Below are 18,993 nucleotides of genomic sequence, written 5' to 3'. Positions count from 1 at the left end.
AGTTTGTCGTTTTCTTATTAATAGTACAAATATGAAAACTATTTTAATTAAAATCTCAAGTTTTTTTCATATATGATATAAGTTTTATTTTGTCAACATTAAAGCACATTATTGAATGATCATTAATAATTATATATTAAAATTTTTTTAATAATTAATTTTTAAAATTAGATGACAAGAGAGAGAATTTGTCGATTCTCTATATATATAATTAATAATAAAGACTAATAATTAAATAAAAATATCACGTTTTATACTATAAATTTTGTGTTTATTATAAAAAACATGTGTTATCTACAAAATATTCATTTAATACATAAAAAGAGATATTAAGTATGTTTTTTAATAAATGAATTAATAATAGATACGTTCACAACTAATACTGTATTTATGATAGAAATAATTATCGCTTATTTGAGTTAATTTGTTGAAAAATACTATATTATTATTATTATTATGTTTTTATAGCCAAACAAAACTCTTATCTTCTCTATAAAAAAATTAAGTGCATTTAAATTAAAATCAATCAACGATTACACGACAGTGTGTGTGTGTGTGTGTGTGTGTGTGTGTGTGTGTTTGCTGTTGAGGAATGTGTAAGCAAATTCATAATTCACACCCAGTTATATCACTGACACATACAYGTGCTGAGTGCTGCTTATGTAGTGCTTATATACTGTACTATAAAGTATTATAACTGGATATTAAAATCGGAGACAACTTTTATTTGTTGTTAAAAAATCGAAATAAAGATCAATATCTGTGACAATATTAGCGGTGAGGAAGTGATGCATAAGTAAAAGGTTATCTCTTATCTGAAAATTCAATGATATCACGTACCAGTGCTTTAAATACCAGTACTTTTAATACTAGTGCTTATATATTATGAATGCATGAAAAACTGTTTCTCTTTTCTTATAAAATATATTGTTATATAAATTGTTAAATATTTCTTCTTATTTAACATTAATTGTCTAAATGTAAATGTTTTGTTTCAACTCTCTCTCTCTCTCTCTCTCTCTCTCTCTCTCTCTCTCTCTCTCTTTCTCTGAAAATGACAAAACATTTTTAAAACAAAAAAATAAAATCATTTTTAAATATTAAATCCATTTAAAACATTTTGCAAATAAATTAATGTCATTTTTTTATCGAAAATATCACGTTTTTGTTTTAAACATTTTATCGATTACTATGCAATTGGTTTGTATTACTGTATATTTTGTTGTTTGTTGTTTTTTTTTATTATTTATTATTAAATCCTAAAAAACAAGTTTATGGCCAACAAAAATATAAAATATTTTATAACATTTATTTCAATTTATATATTTATCTATTTTGTGGGTATGTTTTATACAAAAATTTATGGTTTAAATTCAATTTGAAAATAAACATATTACATAAAAATTACTCAAATAATCTTATTTACAAATAGATTTTTTTCAATACAAAATTATGTCACCCTTAAGCCATATTTTTCTATTAGCATAAGTCTATCCTATTTACTATATATATATATAGATATTCCTGTATATAGTATATGTAATTTTATAGAGCATCCAATATATTGATATTTTATATATTATATATTTAAAGATGACAACTTTATCTATATATTTAATAGTATCATATAAATATATATATATATATATATCTTATGATATTGTGTTTATTATATAAGTATTATTTTAATGCATTTGTATATATAATACTGTATATACTGTGTATACTATAATATACAGTATATATAATAATTTAATAAATGAAGTAATAATTTAAAATAAGAATTATCTGTATTATATAAATCTGGAAAATGGTTACTAATTTTTAGTCATTGTATTGGATTTATTTTTTTAAAAGATAACATAATAGGATTTATCTAATAATAATAATAATAAAGTTTTTAAAATTTAATGTTAATATATACATGTATTTCTTTTTAGAAAAATAATTTTATATATGATTTAAGTTTAAGTTTTCTATATAAAGTATATAATATACTGTATTTTATTCACTATTTAAACGATCATTAAAATTATAAATTCACTACAAGTTTTAAATATATGGCAAAAATTTTTTTAAAAATTCAATGTACTCTTCAATAAAATAATAATTACTTCTTTCTACTATTTTGAATAAAATGCTAAATACAAAACTTTTAATATTATTACAAAATAATTAGATAACATTTATAACATAATTTTTAATGGTGTTGCACTTATACAAATTGGCTAATTTATTAAACTAACATTTAAAAATTTTATTTGATTTTTTTTAGTTTTACAGTAATTATTTTCTAATTATATTTTTAAAACTAAAAATCTTTTGTAAAGTAGAGTTTATATAATAATTTTTTGAAGTGTCATTCATTTATTACAATACAAAGAGATTATTCAAAAAGTGAAAAAATTAATTAACAGTTGTGTATAAATTATATATACATTATATAAGTATATATATATATATTATTAAAATTATAAACAATAAATGATTGCTTATTTTTGAAAGTTGTAGTTTTCTATATGTAATTTTGTTGATATTATACTGTACTGTGAATAGTGAATATTAGATTCAAGTTAATACAGTATATTTAGTAGTATAATGTATACAATAGGCAAAAATGTGTGTATTTTTATTGTGAAAATATTGTGAATCCCTTTTATATTATAGTTTTCATTTGGATGAGTGACTCGTGTGTGTGTTAAGTAAATATTACATAAATATAATCCTTAAAGATCTTCAATTCATATACTTTCGTCTCTCTCTCTCTCTCTCTCTCTCTAACTCTCTATCTATATAAATATATATAAGAGTGCAGACAATTATTTTTAAAAATATTTTAATATTTAACTTATTTTGTATTCAACAATCAATAATACACTACAGAGAGAGAGAAAGAGAAAGAGAAAGAGAAAGAGAAAGAGAAAGAGARAGAGAGAGAGAGAGAGAAAAAAAAAATACTTTTAGCAAACGGATTGGCATTTGAACTCAAGAGTCAATCTTTTTTATTTTGTTATTTATTTTAGCAAAATATAGTACTGAAGATATATACAGTATATATATAATATGCATAATATATATATATTTTAGTGTTATATAAAGTACTAAACACTTTAAAAATCAAATGAAAACTTCTTTTAATTTCAGATTTGAATTTTAGATTTACTTTAGAAAATAAAGTATTACTAAATTCATAAAAGATTTTGAAAAATTCATAAAAAATATATTAGGGATACACAGGATTTTCTTGTTGTTGTTATTGTTATTAAAGTTATTATTGATTAACGACAATAAAGAGATATACTGTATATACAAATAATATAAAGATTTATTTATTTTTATTAGTGTCTAATATTCATTACTCTAACATATTGTAATATACTTTATGCCCCTCCCCACCTATGATATTATTGGATAATCTATATAAACCCAACACTTATATAATACATACACACACACACACTTAGGGTAGTCTACTTTTACCTTTTAAACTGTACTGTATAATTTATATAGTGTTATATAATAAAATAAAGTTATTTCCCTAAATTTGTGTAATTTTTTCAATCTAACCTAAACTACTACTAACCCCTTAATAAATAAACGTTACATCTGGAGGTCCTACCGAGACCTACCAACTTAACTTGGCCTTCCGGCGGGATTGGACACCTCGAGAACGAGTGGTCAACGCGTAAGGCGTCACCACTTCGGGAGGACAACCGTCACCAAAGGAAGACCAGTGGTAGGTCTACGACGCGAACAGGAACGCCACAGCCAGAGGGTAAGCGTATGATAGCATCAAATAGTGACTATCATCAAAATTTTCATTTAATAATTATTAAATTAATATAATAAACTGCGAGAAGGACACGAGAAGGTGTCGTCAGACCAATAAAACGCTAGCTGCGGGGAGGTGGGCATAGCATAGCGCAAGCACTAATTGTGTCTAAATAAAATAACACTGTTTCTACGAGTAGGTAGACAGTGGTCGGTACTAAAAAGTACAAATTAATTTAAGTAAAGTATTGATTGCGAGTAGGTATATCGATACATTAAATTGTTATTTCAAAAAAAAAATTAAGGATATGAGCAAAGATGCCATTATCTATAATAGGATCCGAAAATAGCGAGAATCAGGAAACGATATCCATGCAGGATATACGAGCCGTTGTTAATGAAGTAGTCAGTGGTGGTCTGTCTACATTAGGTAATCTCCGAATCACAAGTTATTCGGGCGACATAGATGACAATGCCGAAGAGTGGGTCACCGATTTTGTTGACGCCACTACTTTAAAAGGGTGGGATGACGCGAAACGTTTTCTTAATTTTAATCAATTCTTGACGGGCAAAGCAAAAAATTGGTATAAATTATATATCCGGTTAGCCGGTGACGCCGCACCGACAAACTGGACAAATTTGCGCCAAGCGTTCATTAATTATCATTTGCCAAGAGATAGATCTCATTCTTTGAGAAAGAAAATGGAAAACAGAAAACAAGGTTTAATTGAAGAGGTTGATCAGTACATTACAGATAAATTACTTTATTGTCTAGAATATCAACAACAAATGCCGGTCGCAGACCAAATTGATTACATTTGTGAGGGTTTTATCGATGATATCAAAGATAGGATTTATCAATTTGATAACAATAACATAGAAATATTGAGACAAAATGCGCGAAATATTCAGAAATGCAAAACTAAATCAGGTTTGCAAGCACATAGACAACAGGATTCACGTAGTGTACAAAATAATGATATAAGAAAACTTAGTAAACAACTAGATGAAGTTATAGTAAAACTTAACAAACAAAGTCACTCAAGAGATAATCAGTATAATAATTACGATAGATTTGGAAGACGAATAGAACGTATAAACAATACAAATTATAACAGATTTAGTAGATTAAATCCACGTCTGGATAAGGACCGGTTTAGATCCTATCAGCCCACTGATCAGTATAACAATAAAAATGTTAATTACAGTAGATTCAATCCCCAAGAGCGACGATACAGTAACCCTAATAGTAGGGAATCCTCGAGCAGCAGACCAGGTAGTAGTAACGAAAATCGGCCTAATGAACGGAGAGCACAAACACCTCCATCTTCCCCATATGTAAAAAGCCGGGAACTAACCGATCTTTCCCGACCGGATCCCAATGCGACGGAAAGTCAAACGATCGAACGCAAACATGTAGAGTTTGACATTGCTCGCCAGCGTAGCAACTCACGGTCGATTAACGGTGAGATTGTATGCTATGTTTGCGGGAAAGTCGGTCACTACGCGCGAGAATGTCCACAGAGACGTTATGTTAATAGTTTAACTCAGGATTTAAATTCAATCTCTAGTGATTCATTGCTAAATCACAATCTAATATGTCATGAAGTAAGTGTACAAAATAAAATTGTAAACGCATTAATAGATACTGGTTCTGAAGTATCACTTATTAGCGATAAAATGTGCCAAAAACTTAACATCGAATATAGACGAAAACAATCAAAAGATTTAAAGGCAGTTAACGGTAAACCGGTAGACGTTATCGGAGAAACAGACCTAAATGTTATGCTATCAATTGGCGAAATTACCAAAATAATTAGTTTAAAATTGTCAGTAGTTACGGAATTGCCATTCAAACTATTATTAGGAAATAATTTTGCACTCAAAGCTAATCTAGTAATTAATTGTGGCGATAAGACACTGTCCTGGGCTGAATTGTTCAATCCTCTGTCAAAGGAATTTAATTGTATATATAATGACACCCAATACAATGATTCTGAAAAATCTTATCAATCAGACCTTACTGGTAATACTGTTAATTACAATATAATCAATTATACAAATACGGATAACTCACGCGATGAGTTCTATATGAATTGTTGTCTCGAAAATGATTCAGAAATTAATTTTGAAAATACTGTAAACAATACGTATAAATCAAAAGCAAAAGCATCTAATACGACATTAAAACCATTTGATTGTTATTACTGTAATTCAGTAAATCACGTCATTAACGAATGTCCCTATAAGGAGGTATATTATACAAACGAAATCTATAGACACGTGGTTGATAAAGAGCGCAAACATTTTGATTATCTAATTAATGACCATCTTAATCAAACACTTAAACCCATAAGAGGTATATTGAAAAACAAAGATAAGGGAATAAATTCAAATTTCAATATAGGTACTGATCTAACCATGTCACAACAGATAAAACTTAATGAATTATTAGAGTCTTACATAGACATATTTGCCTTTGATAAAAATAAGTTAGGTTTATGCAAAATAGCTAAATTCCCTCTCAAACTTAAAGACATTAACCAAAATCCTATAAAAATGACACCAAGTCCGTATTGCGAATATAACAAAAATATAATAAATGACATAATAAATAATTGGGTGGATCAAAAAATAGTAGAGCCCTGTAGCAGTCCTTACGGCTTTCCAGTTGTATTAATAAATAAAAAATCATTAGATTCTAAAGGAAACCCAGAAAAGAGATTATGTGTAGACTATAGAAAACTAAACGATATAACAGTTGATGATGTATTTCCCATACCAGATGTCCAGTCGTGTCTAAGGTCTTTTAATAAAGCGAAATATTTTACTATAATAGATCAAAATAACGGTTACATGCAGTTCGAAGTAGAACCAACCATTAAAGAAATGCTAGCATTCAGGACGGAGGACGGCTTGTATACATTCAATAGATTACCATTTGGTATAAAGCAAGCACCGAGTTTTTTTATGCGAGCTATGCATAAAATTTATGGTCAACTAGTGGGAAAAATTATTATAGTTTACTTTGATGATGGTGTAATTTTCTCAGAGACCTTTGAAGAGCATTTAAATCATTTAAATAAAATTTTTGAATGTTTACGAACATCTGGTGTCACATTGAAGCCCACTAAATGTTATTTTGGGCAATTAAGTATCGGGTTCTTAGGTTATGTAATATCAGCAGATGGTATACAGACAGACCCAGAAAAGGTCAAATGTGTCGCACAATACCCAAGACCTAACACTATAAAAGAGATTAGGTCATTCATAGGTTTTGCCGGATTTTATAGGCGATCAATAAAGGATTTTGCAAAAATAGCAGAGCCCCTCACGCGTTTAACAAAGAAAGTCCGCGATAAAGATATAAATACTCCGGTATCCCACATTAGAGTGAGAAAGTGTGATATAGGGAGAGTATTCTATTGGGGACCCGAACAACAGTTAGCCTTTGAAAACCTCAAAAACTTGTTATGCAATGCTCCTATTTTAGTGCATTTTAACAATAAACTCCCTATTGAAGTTCACACAGATGGTAGTCTTATTGGTATTGCGGGTACATTGTATCATAAAATCGACAATAAATTAAAGCCATTTTGTCATCAGAGTTGGCTACTGCATAACTCTGAAAAAAATTACAGTATACCTGAGATAGAATGCTTAGCGATCATAAAAACCACACAAAAATGTCACATATATTTAATGGGTATAACATTCAAAATAGTTACAGACTGTTTAGCATTGAAATGGCTTAAAGAAAAGAAAAGTCTCAACAGTCGACTTGAGCGCTGGGCACTGCATATGTCTGAGTTTGATTACACAATAGAATATAGAAAAGGGTCACTGAATAAAGTAGCGGATGCTTTGTCTAGACATCCGGTCAACCAAGCAGAGATATTAGAAGACAATCTAGACATGCATTGTCATAGCTTGAGAGTAGTCCCAGATATGTATTCAATTCCAGATATTGAAATGGCTGAAATGCAAAAGAATGACTATTACTGGTCATCTATTTATAAAACTCTCAAAAGAGAAATTAATACAACCTTATGTAAAACTTACACTTTAAATAATAATGTATTATATAAGAAATTAACAAAAGGTAGTGAACCTAAACTAGTTTTATGTTTGCCTATTATTAAAATACTTGAAGTGCTTTACTTATATCACGATTACCCTCAAGGCGGTGGTCATTTAGGAATAGAAAAGACATACAATAAAATAACAAATAGGTATTATTGGAAAAATATGAAAAATGACATAACAGATTATGTGCATTCTTGCATAGACTGTCAGACAAAGAAAAAACCATTAGTTCCCACTGCCGGCCTTATGATTCCAATAATACGGGATACACCATTAGATTTAATGGGAATAGATTTTTTAGGCCCATTCAAAGCATCCGAAGATAATAAAAACATGCATATATTGGTTGCAACTGATTATTTCACAAAATGGGTTATTACGAGAGCAGCAACAGAAGCAACCAAAGAAATAGTCGCCTATTTTTTAATAGAGGAAATAATTTGTCAATTTGGCAGTATAAACACCTTACTTAGTGATCGGGGAACTCAATTCACAGCCAAATTTTCTCAAAAATTATATAAGGAGCTATCTATTAAGCACGTGACAACCACCGCTTATCATCCTCAGACTAAAGGGTTAACCGAAAGATTTAATCAAACATTAGCAAAAATGATATCAGCTTACGTAAATAAAAATCATACAAACTGGGATAAAAACTTAAAGTGGGTAACATTTACTTACAATTGCTCAATCAATGCCACTACTGGATTCACCCCATATAAACTAATGTACGGCAGAGACCCGATCCTTCCCATTGATAGAAAATATCTAAATCCTTTAGTAGGTTACGAAAATGAAGTTCAGTATCTTAAATCAATTCAGGACAATATTAATTTCATGAACAAAAATGTTACTGAAAGCATTAATAAAGCAGCAAAGCGTAATAAAAAATCTTATGATAAAAGACACAAAGAGACAGTTTATAACATAGGACAGAAAGTAATGATATTATACCCCAATCAAATACCAAAAAAGACATCAAAACTACTACATTATTTTCATGGCCCATTTACTATCACTAAGATTAACCATAATGGAGTTACTATTGAAATAGAAACTAAGGAGGGTAAGCGAAAATTGTTAGACACGGTACATGTAAGCCGAGTTAAACCCTATACAGATCGCGAGGAATTGATTTCAAGGCTAGAAATTATGGCGTATAAGTCTGTAGTCGACTTAACTGACGAAAGTTCAGACTCTAATACTATTATAGTATCAGTGGATCAAAACAGTAGCGACGATAGCACAATAATTTACGATTATAATGAAGATAAAACAATACACAACAATGAACTAATAGCAATGGACACGGGAATGTCAAATCAGAGCTCGGAACCACCAGTAATTAGACGGTCGTCGAGGATTAGAAAACCTAAACAAATATTTGATCTGTTAGTTTTATCATTATTATTATGTTTTTCCCTATCTAATACGGAGGCATCATTACAAAAAATGAACCCTCTAATCTGGAGAGTTTCTAAAAAACCTATTGTTACTGGAGTTAACCGTGTATTATTAACGGCCCACTATGAGAGCCCGTGCGAGATATTTAATGTTAAAACTTTCATTCCAGAAGGTAACAAAGAGTTGTATGAATGGTGTCAAAAACAAATGTATACAGATTTTGTATCCCCTTTAAAAAAGTTTTGTAAAAGCCCGTATGAAATACCATTGAACGAATTAATTAAAAATCGAAACAAACGCATAGCGATAACAGCAGTAGCATTATTAGCAGTATTTTTAGTATCCGTATCGACAACTGTAGGTATCTCAGCTTATTCAATAGTACAAAATAGAAATAATAAAGTTGCAATAAACGATCTTAAAGAAATTAATCAGAAACTAGTAGAAAATATGGCTAATTTAGAACAAAATACAGAAAAACTAAATAGAATAATAGGTTTACTACAAAAAGAGATAGAGACAATGGGATACGATATAAGAAATTTTAAAGAAACAGTTAAAATATTTTTTCACGAAAAACTGCCATCATTTATGATATTAGTTTCTAACCTTGCTTCTAAATTTGCCGTAACACAGGAAAAATTGATAGAAATAGGTAGGCATTGGGGACAGAATAAAGTAAATCCCAAAATATTGGATGTGTTTAATTTTACATTGCCATGCACAGATCGGTGCGATTTCTCATTAGCCGAACCCAAAGAATGTCTGATTGATGAACAGTCAAGAATAGTGTCATTAGTTTTTGATATGAAAGTCTTGGAATCTAATACTACAATGTTATACTCTGATCCATTTATTTTGTATGAAAAATCTAATGATTCTAAATTGTTATGTAGTATTAGATATGACGGTCCTTCAGATATAATATACGATCAGAGCAATGACTGTGTCTTACTAATGCCAAAAACATCAGACAATATGCAAAACTTATTTGTAGTTCCTTCAACAGATACTTGTACTATACATGGTATAGATAACATAACTCAAAGCCTGTGGAAATTAGACAAATGCGAAAATATAGGAGAAATAAGCGTAGAAAACATAGTTCAAATAAAATCCCAAAGAGATCAAAATCTCATTTACTGTAATACTCTTAATATCACTATCTATAATAAAACAATAAAATGTCCAAATTTTGTCTTCGCATTACCTAACACTGCTTCATTCAAAATCGATAAATATAACTATCAAGCAAAACAAATAGTAGTACAAAGCGAAATTGATTTAAAACCATCAGTTTCTCAGAGAATAAATTTTCACATTATGCCTGACTTACATAACTTTGATTTTGAAAAATTAACTACAGAAGTTAATAGAGAAATGTTATCATTAAACACTCGAAGATATTATAATTACAATAAAGATACAATTAATTACTATGAATTGTTTCTATATCTAATAATCTTAACATTGTGTAGTATTTTTATATACAAATATTTCAAAAATAAAAATTCTTACAAATTATCTAACACAAGTGACATCAATGATACAATACAAATGAGCAAATTAGAAACAGAAGAAGATAACGATGATAAAGTTATAGAAATAGATAGTATTAAACCAATTACTACTAAACGTACAAAAATCAGAGGACAAAAAACGTTACTTTTAACTACATTATTTTGTTTAATAAATGTGAGCGTTTCCTACGATAGTAACATTATATCTTTGAATATAAAATATCAAAATCCATGCGATAGTAATAGCTTAACTAATTATTCAAGTTTTGAAAAATCATGGTGTGAACGTAGATTTAGTGATGCATTTATTGATCCGATACAGCAATTTTGCATAGCTCCTAAATTAGCTAAATCATTTGATATAGAACTATTTCAAAATACGATCGATAGACAAGAGATGAACTACGCTTATAATACTAACAACACTCGGAACTTAATAGGATTAAGTCTGTCAACGGTTGCAACCAAATTAATAATGATTAAAAATGTCATAACGCAAATAGGCAACAATTGGAAAAGAGGATTAGTATCTGAACAATTACTAAGTAATCCCGGTATGACTATTAAATTACCAAATGAGGAAAGCATTTCCGACTACACACCTATGAATTGTTATCATGATAAGCAATGCAAACTAATCAGACTAGAACTCATTAATAAAAAATCATGGTTAAATATAAATAAGATATTTCGTATAACATATATAGAGGACATATTTAGTATTTTAATTATTGTATTATTAATAATGTTAGCTATAATGTTACAAAAGTTTAATAAGATGAAACAGGAACGGGACTGGGCACTGAAAAATATGGTATTCGATTCACAGCATAGGAATCCATTTAATGAATTAAATTCACTAATTCCTCCTCCTTACATCGAGAACGAAACCACTAATACAGAATAACCAATTATCATTTAATTATAATATATATACATAATATTTTATTTATACAAAATATAAAAATAATCGGAGACCGTGCAGTTGGTGTCCGGATCCGATAACAAAAACAATTATCATTTAATTATAATATATATACATAATATTTTATTTATACAAAATATAAAAATAATCGGAGACCGTGCAGTTGGTGTCCGGATCCGATAACAAAAACAATTATCATTTAATTATAATATATATACATATTTTATTTATACAAAATATAAAAATAATCGGAGACCGTGCAGTTGGTGTCCGGATCCGATAACAAAAACAATTATCATTTAATTATAATATATATACATAATATTTTATTTTTACAAAATATAAAAATAATCGGAGACCGTGCAGTTAGTGTCCGGATCCGATAACAAAAACAATTATCATTTAATTATAATATACATACATAATATTTTATTTTTACAAAATATAAAAATAATCGGAGACCGTGCAGTTGGTGTCCGGATCCGATAACAAAAACAATTATCATTTAATTATAATATATATACATAATATTTTATTTATACAAAATATAAAAATAATCGGAGACCGTGCAGTTGGTGTCCGGATCCGATAACAAAAACAATTATCATTTAATTATAATATATATATACATAATATTTTATTTATACAAAATATAAAAATAATCGGAGACCGTGCAGTTGGTGTCCGGATCCGATAACAAAAACAATTATCATTTAATTATAATATATATACATAATATTTTATTTATACAAAATATAAAAATAATCGGAGACCGTGCAGTTGGTGTCCGGATCCGATAACAAAAACAATTATCATTTAATTATAATATATATACATAATATTTTATTTATACAAAATATAAAAATAATCGGAGACCGTGCAGTTGGTGTCCGGATCCGATAACAAAAACAATTATCATTTAATTATAATATATATACATAATATTTTATTTATACAAAATATAAAAATAATCGGAGACCGTGCAGTTGGTGTCCGGATCCGATAACAAAAACAATTATCATTTAATTATAATATATATACATAATATTTTATTTATACAAAACATAAAAATAATCGGAGACCGTGCAGTTGGTGTCCGGATCCGATAACAAAAACAATTATCATTTATTATAATATATATACATAATATTTTATTTATACAAAATATAAAAATAATCGGAGACCGTGCAGTTGGTGTCCGGATCCGATAACAAAAACAATTATCATTTAATTATAATATATATATATATAATATTTTATTTTTACAAAATATAAAAATAATTAGATATTAATGCATATAAGTTTCGGTATAATAAATTTTTAGTTTTAAGTATCAAACCATTAATATTCTAGTTAAATTATTTTATTTATAAAACAAAAAAAAACACATTTTATACGTATTTATTTGTTATACAATTGCTAAAATAAGTATCAAAAGTATTTATAAAATCAAAATTGTCACACAAAAAAGCTAACAACGAAAATGTACGCAGTAGACAATCATCTGCCGTTGACTGGCATCCATAAATACGACGGACAATCCCTTTACCCAAACTATTACGACCACAACTAATGATAGCAATGCGTACAACTTCTGGTAACCTAATCGTAGCCGAAACCTTGGGTAGCGGGTCATAATACGTGACTAAAAAAAACAAATCAAATAAAAACAAAAGCAAAAAAAACAAACAATCAATAACTACTATACATGTTACTAAATCCGTTGGCAATTTCTCAGAAATCAGAAGACCGGAATGAACAGATCGGCACCCACCAACTATCTCAGATACTCTAAATACCACAAAAAAGCACAGCCGATAACGATTAACGACCTGCGATACCTTATATCGGGAAGTACTGGGCGATCTACACAATAACGCCCGAAATTCAGGCGCTAATTTCTTAAATCTACGATCTACTTGTATGGAACCCTGCGACCATCCGAGTACTTTATCATGAAGATAATAATCTGATGGCAAAGGTGCCAACAAATTATACATGTCACGGAATGCCTGTAGTTCTAATTCTTGAACCAACAGAGGTGAGGAACTTCAAAAAAAAATAAATAAATAATAATTACAGTATAGCTTTAAATGGAAGTGTTGTTAAATTATTACCTCACAAACCCTTGTGTGAGTGACAATAACCCCATATCAATGAACCATTGAAAAAACATTGACATAGTCTTCCCATAATGGCCGTCGGAACAAACGATAGCCGTATCTACATCTATAGATGGTAACCCAACCGATGAACCAGTATTACCGTATCTACCCGGATGGTAAAATCGCTTCAATACTGGTGAAGTTGAGAATTCAGCATAATCCTCAACAGTAGCATTCGGCCAACCATACCAAAATACAAACACTTTTGGCCCCTGTTTACCGTAGACCGCTGTGGCAAAAATAATATCAATTTCATATTTGCCTTCCGCATTTCGACGGGGTCGCGAATATTTTGTCGTCGCCCGCTTAGTCATCCGATACCTAATATCGGAAAAAAGATGCAACCGCATCCTTCTCGGGACATAGGGTCTTAAACTTTCGCGATCGGTCAAAAACACACCACTAGATTGTGAACTATAACGCTAATAATAATAATAGTAAAAAAAAAGTAATAATAATAATAATAATAATAATACTAATACTAATAATAATAATAATACTAATACTAATACTAATACTAATACTAATAATAATAATAATAATAATAACAACGAACTTACCGAGTAATCGGTAGCCAGCGAACTAGTAGACGGACCACAGACCAAATTAGTATTATTACAAACGACACCACCACCGACGCTACTACTACCACCGCCTACACTACTACTACCGCCACCGATACTACTCCGGGTTAGTCGACCAGTACTACCACCACCGACACTACTACCACTACCACCACCGACGCTACTACTACTACCAATACTACCACCACTGTTACCACTTCGGGTTATTCGACCACCACTACCGCTACCACCGACACCATCACCACCACTACTACTACCACCACCGATACTACTACTACCACCACCGATACCACTACTACTACTACCACCACCGACACCACCATTACTACTATCATAACGTATGCTATTATTACAATTATTTTCGACCGTAATAGTAACCATTATTAAAAAATTAATATATTATAATTATAAAAAAAAACAAATACAATTTCAAAAAAAACACGTGTTTTACATACAGGCATCAAAATTCAAATAATATATACATATACAGTACTATGCATGCTGTCCATAAATAATGTATAATGTTTAGGGACAAACATTTATCTGTACCTGAGAAGAATTGTAATATACTTTATGCCCCTCCCCACCTATGATATTATTGGATAATCTATATAAACCCAACACTTATATAATACATACACACACACACACTTAGGGTAGTCTACTTTTACCTTTTAAACTGTACTGTATAATTTATATAGTGTTATATAATAAAATAAAGTTATTTCCCTAAATTTGTGTAATTTTTTCAATCTAACCTAAACTACTACTAACCCCTTAATAAATAAACGTTACAATATTGTACATTACATTGTATTATCTTAATTGAGTAATAACTACTGTATATATAAGAAACAATAATGCATTTATTATTACACATAAAATTACAGATCATATGGGAAAAGTATACACTGCAAACATAATTTAATTTCGTATCGCAAAAATATTGATATCATTAACTTTGAACTTTAATAACTTTTTTATTTTTTAACTTAAATAAACAAATTTGATATCAAATGAAAGAACACTTTTCAAAGTTTATAAGTCAATAAATAAAATTGCATTAATTATCATATTATCTATAAAAAAGCATAAGAAGTAAGAAATGGTAAAAAAAGTTATGTACAAAAAGTATTTTCGTGAAATCAAAACTTTAAATATTATTAACAAAATAAAGCTATTAATTTAGTAAAAACAATATTAATATCGAGTATTGCCTCCGTTGGCATCAATCACAGCCTGCAATCTTCTTGGAACACTTTGGATCAGCTTTTCTGTGACTTCTTCAGGTATATTTTTCCAGACATTAAATAACGACTCTTTAAACGCAGAAAAACTTTTTCTTTCGCTCTTTGGCACACGTCTGTCCAATTCATCCCATAGATGTTCAATAATATTGAGGTCAGGGCTCTGTGGCGGCCACTCAAGTGTCTCAATTTGATTGTCAGACAACCATTTCTTTGCCAATTTTGATGTGTGCTTTGGGTCGTTGTCCGCTTGAAATAAAAAATCATCGCTTATTTGTAGATCTCTGGCACTCTGAAGCAAATGTGGGGTCAAAATATCGTTAACGTAAATGTAGCGGTCCATAGTTGATGGAATTTCGACCAAATGGCCAACTCCCTGGCCTGTCATACACCCCCATACCATAACTGATTTCGAGTGCTTCACAGTTGGACATATATTATCAGGATTAATGCTTTCGCCTCTCTTTTTAAACACTCGTTGGCGACGTTTAGTACTAATAATCTCAAATTTTGACTCATCTGACCACAAGACCTTCCTCCAGTATGACATAGGCATCCGGATGTACTTTCGTGCAAAGTCTAATCGTTTTCTCTGATTTGTTAGGCTTATCATTGGACGTCTTCGCGCAATACCACTGTAATAACCCATTTCTTGAATCCGGTGTCTAATAGTGTTTCGGTGACACAAAATGTTTCTGGCGGCCAACTCTTCCTTAATCTCATCGGTGGTCAACTTCTTATTTTTTGCCACAATTCGACTCAATATCCTGTCCTGTTTAGCACTGGTACATCTTTTTCGACCACTTCTTGCGAGATTTCTAACTGTCCCGTACTTTTCGACTTTCTTTACAATTGATCGGACAGTATTATCAGTTGTTGTAAACAGTTCCGCTATTTTTGCGTATGACTTTCCGGTGCTGACTCTCATATCATACATTTGTTGGCGAATTGCATCTGAAAATTCTTGTATTTTAACCATTTTTATGATAATCACTGCATTTACTGTTTATTTACGTGTATTCAAATTAATAACAATGCATTGGAATCAATTGGTCCCAACAATGTGTCTGAAATCACGCGCGTTTTAAAAACACGAAAATAATTTTTGTACCTAAATTATTAACACCTATAACTTTACCTTGATATATTTTGTTATTTAAACCATTGTTTTGACCATCTAGTATATCTATTTAATTGTGATTTATTACTCTATTATTTGATATCAAATTTGTTTATTTAAGTTAAAAAATAAAAAAGTTATTAAAGTTTAAAGTTAATGATATCAATATTTTTACGAAACGAAATTAGATTATGTTTTTAGTGTATATACTGTAAGTAACTCTAATACAATAATAATAATAAATATATTTTTATTATTATTATTATTACTTTAATATACTAATGAATAAGTAGTGTAACTCATCTAACATTTATGTTAATTCAAAAATTATGATTGATTATTATTATTATTGTTATTGTTATGTGGGATTTATTTTTATTAATTATCAATTTTTATGGCTACTTAATTATAATTGAAATCAAAATCCTTGAAAATAATTAAAATTAATTTTCAACTAATGTAAATAACACAAAAATTATTTATAGTAACATATATAATGTACTATAGTTTAGTTGTGAATTTTATAAATAAACTTAAAAATTGTTTTAAATTTACACTTATTATATACAGTAAATAAACAGTATATCTATAAATAAGCTAAAACATACTAATATTTAATTAGCAGAAATTAATTAATTTAGAATTTTTAATTATAATAAGTAAAAATATTTATTTATGTTTGTATAATATTTATTTTATCTAATTGTATTTATTAAATTAGTAGAGTTTTTACTTTTCAATAAAATGACATGGATCGATTTAATATTATTTTAAAGGCTCAAAATCGACAATACTTTTAAAAAAATAAAACTTGGGTTTTGTGGAAATTAGTGAAAATATTTCTCAATTTAATATTACTATTGTATAATCATTTTTTTTTGTATTGTATTTGTAGTCAAATTATATTTATAAAATCCCATAATTATTTAAATAAAATATTAACAAAAAAAATTATGACACTTTTTTTGATAGCTACTGTCCCCATAATAATATTTAGTAAATTTTAATTATATTATATTATATACAGTATATTATATTGATAGTTTAGATTATTGATTAATACAAAAATTAAAGTAAGTGTTTTGTGCATTTTTGTTACTAATTACATTCAATTTTGTTAATTATTTAGGCATAAATTACAATTATTTTTTTTAAATTTATTGAGTTAATTTAATTAAATCATACTTTTATTTTTTTGAATATAATATTCACATTTTTCAAAAATTTTGTAAGAGAAATTTATAACAGATTTGTATTTATTAAAAAAAACTAAAATTATGTAAACATTTGTTATATTACTAAAACTATATAATCTAATTTTTATTAGTTGGTAATTTTATTTTAATTATTATTATGATAATAAAATTTTTATATTAAACACTATAATATTAAATGAAATACAATATAAATTAATTGTTTTATTTTGCATATAAATATTATTACTTATAAATAAATATTAGAAAATAATAATACATTTTACGGCATATTTAACAAATTAATTTTTCATATAAATACAAATGATAATTGAAACAAATAATGCAATGTAGTAATTAAAATAAATATTATTTTTATTTTTACTAATATTTTTAGTAATTCAAGTAAATTTGTAAATTAGCTAATATATTATAATTTTATAATAGCATTATTACTAAATACAGTATATATATATATATATATATATATATATATATATATATATATATATATATATATATAAGCATAGCATAAAAAGTAATTATATTTAAATTATTATTAAATAACATTAAATAAATATAACAAAAATAAAAAAAATATTGAATAAATCATATAATTAGTTATTGAAAACTTATTTTAAAGATTATTTTTTTACCAATAATTTATTGATTGAATAATAAACAATAAAATTCTTGTAAAAATTCGTGAACAAACCTGTATTTGTTATATCATAGACTCTATGACATACAGTAGAGAATAGTATTGTATGGGTTAGGTATGGGTCGCGCGCCTGCGTCTGCCCAGACATGAGGCCAGTAGTTAGACTCGACATCTCTTTCAATCTCTAATATATTTATATACAGTATTTTTCTCTCTCTCTTTAGTTTAGTTAGTAGAGTATAACTTATATAACTATAAGTGTCTTATATATACTGAATATACTGTATATATATATATATAAAACAGGTATTAAAACG

The sequence above is a fragment of the Oppia nitens genome, unplaced genomic scaffold, assembly GCF_028296485.1.
Source record: "Oppia nitens isolate AA-2021 unplaced genomic scaffold, nextdenovo-longstitch-racon4-pilon3 scaffold1_pilon_pilon_pilon, whole genome shotgun sequence".
Classification (NCBI taxonomy): domain Eukaryota; kingdom Metazoa; phylum Arthropoda; class Arachnida; order Sarcoptiformes; family Oppiidae; genus Oppia; species Oppia nitens.
The sequence above is the reverse complement of the archived record's forward strand: the minus strand, read 5'-3'. Positions refer to the sequence as shown.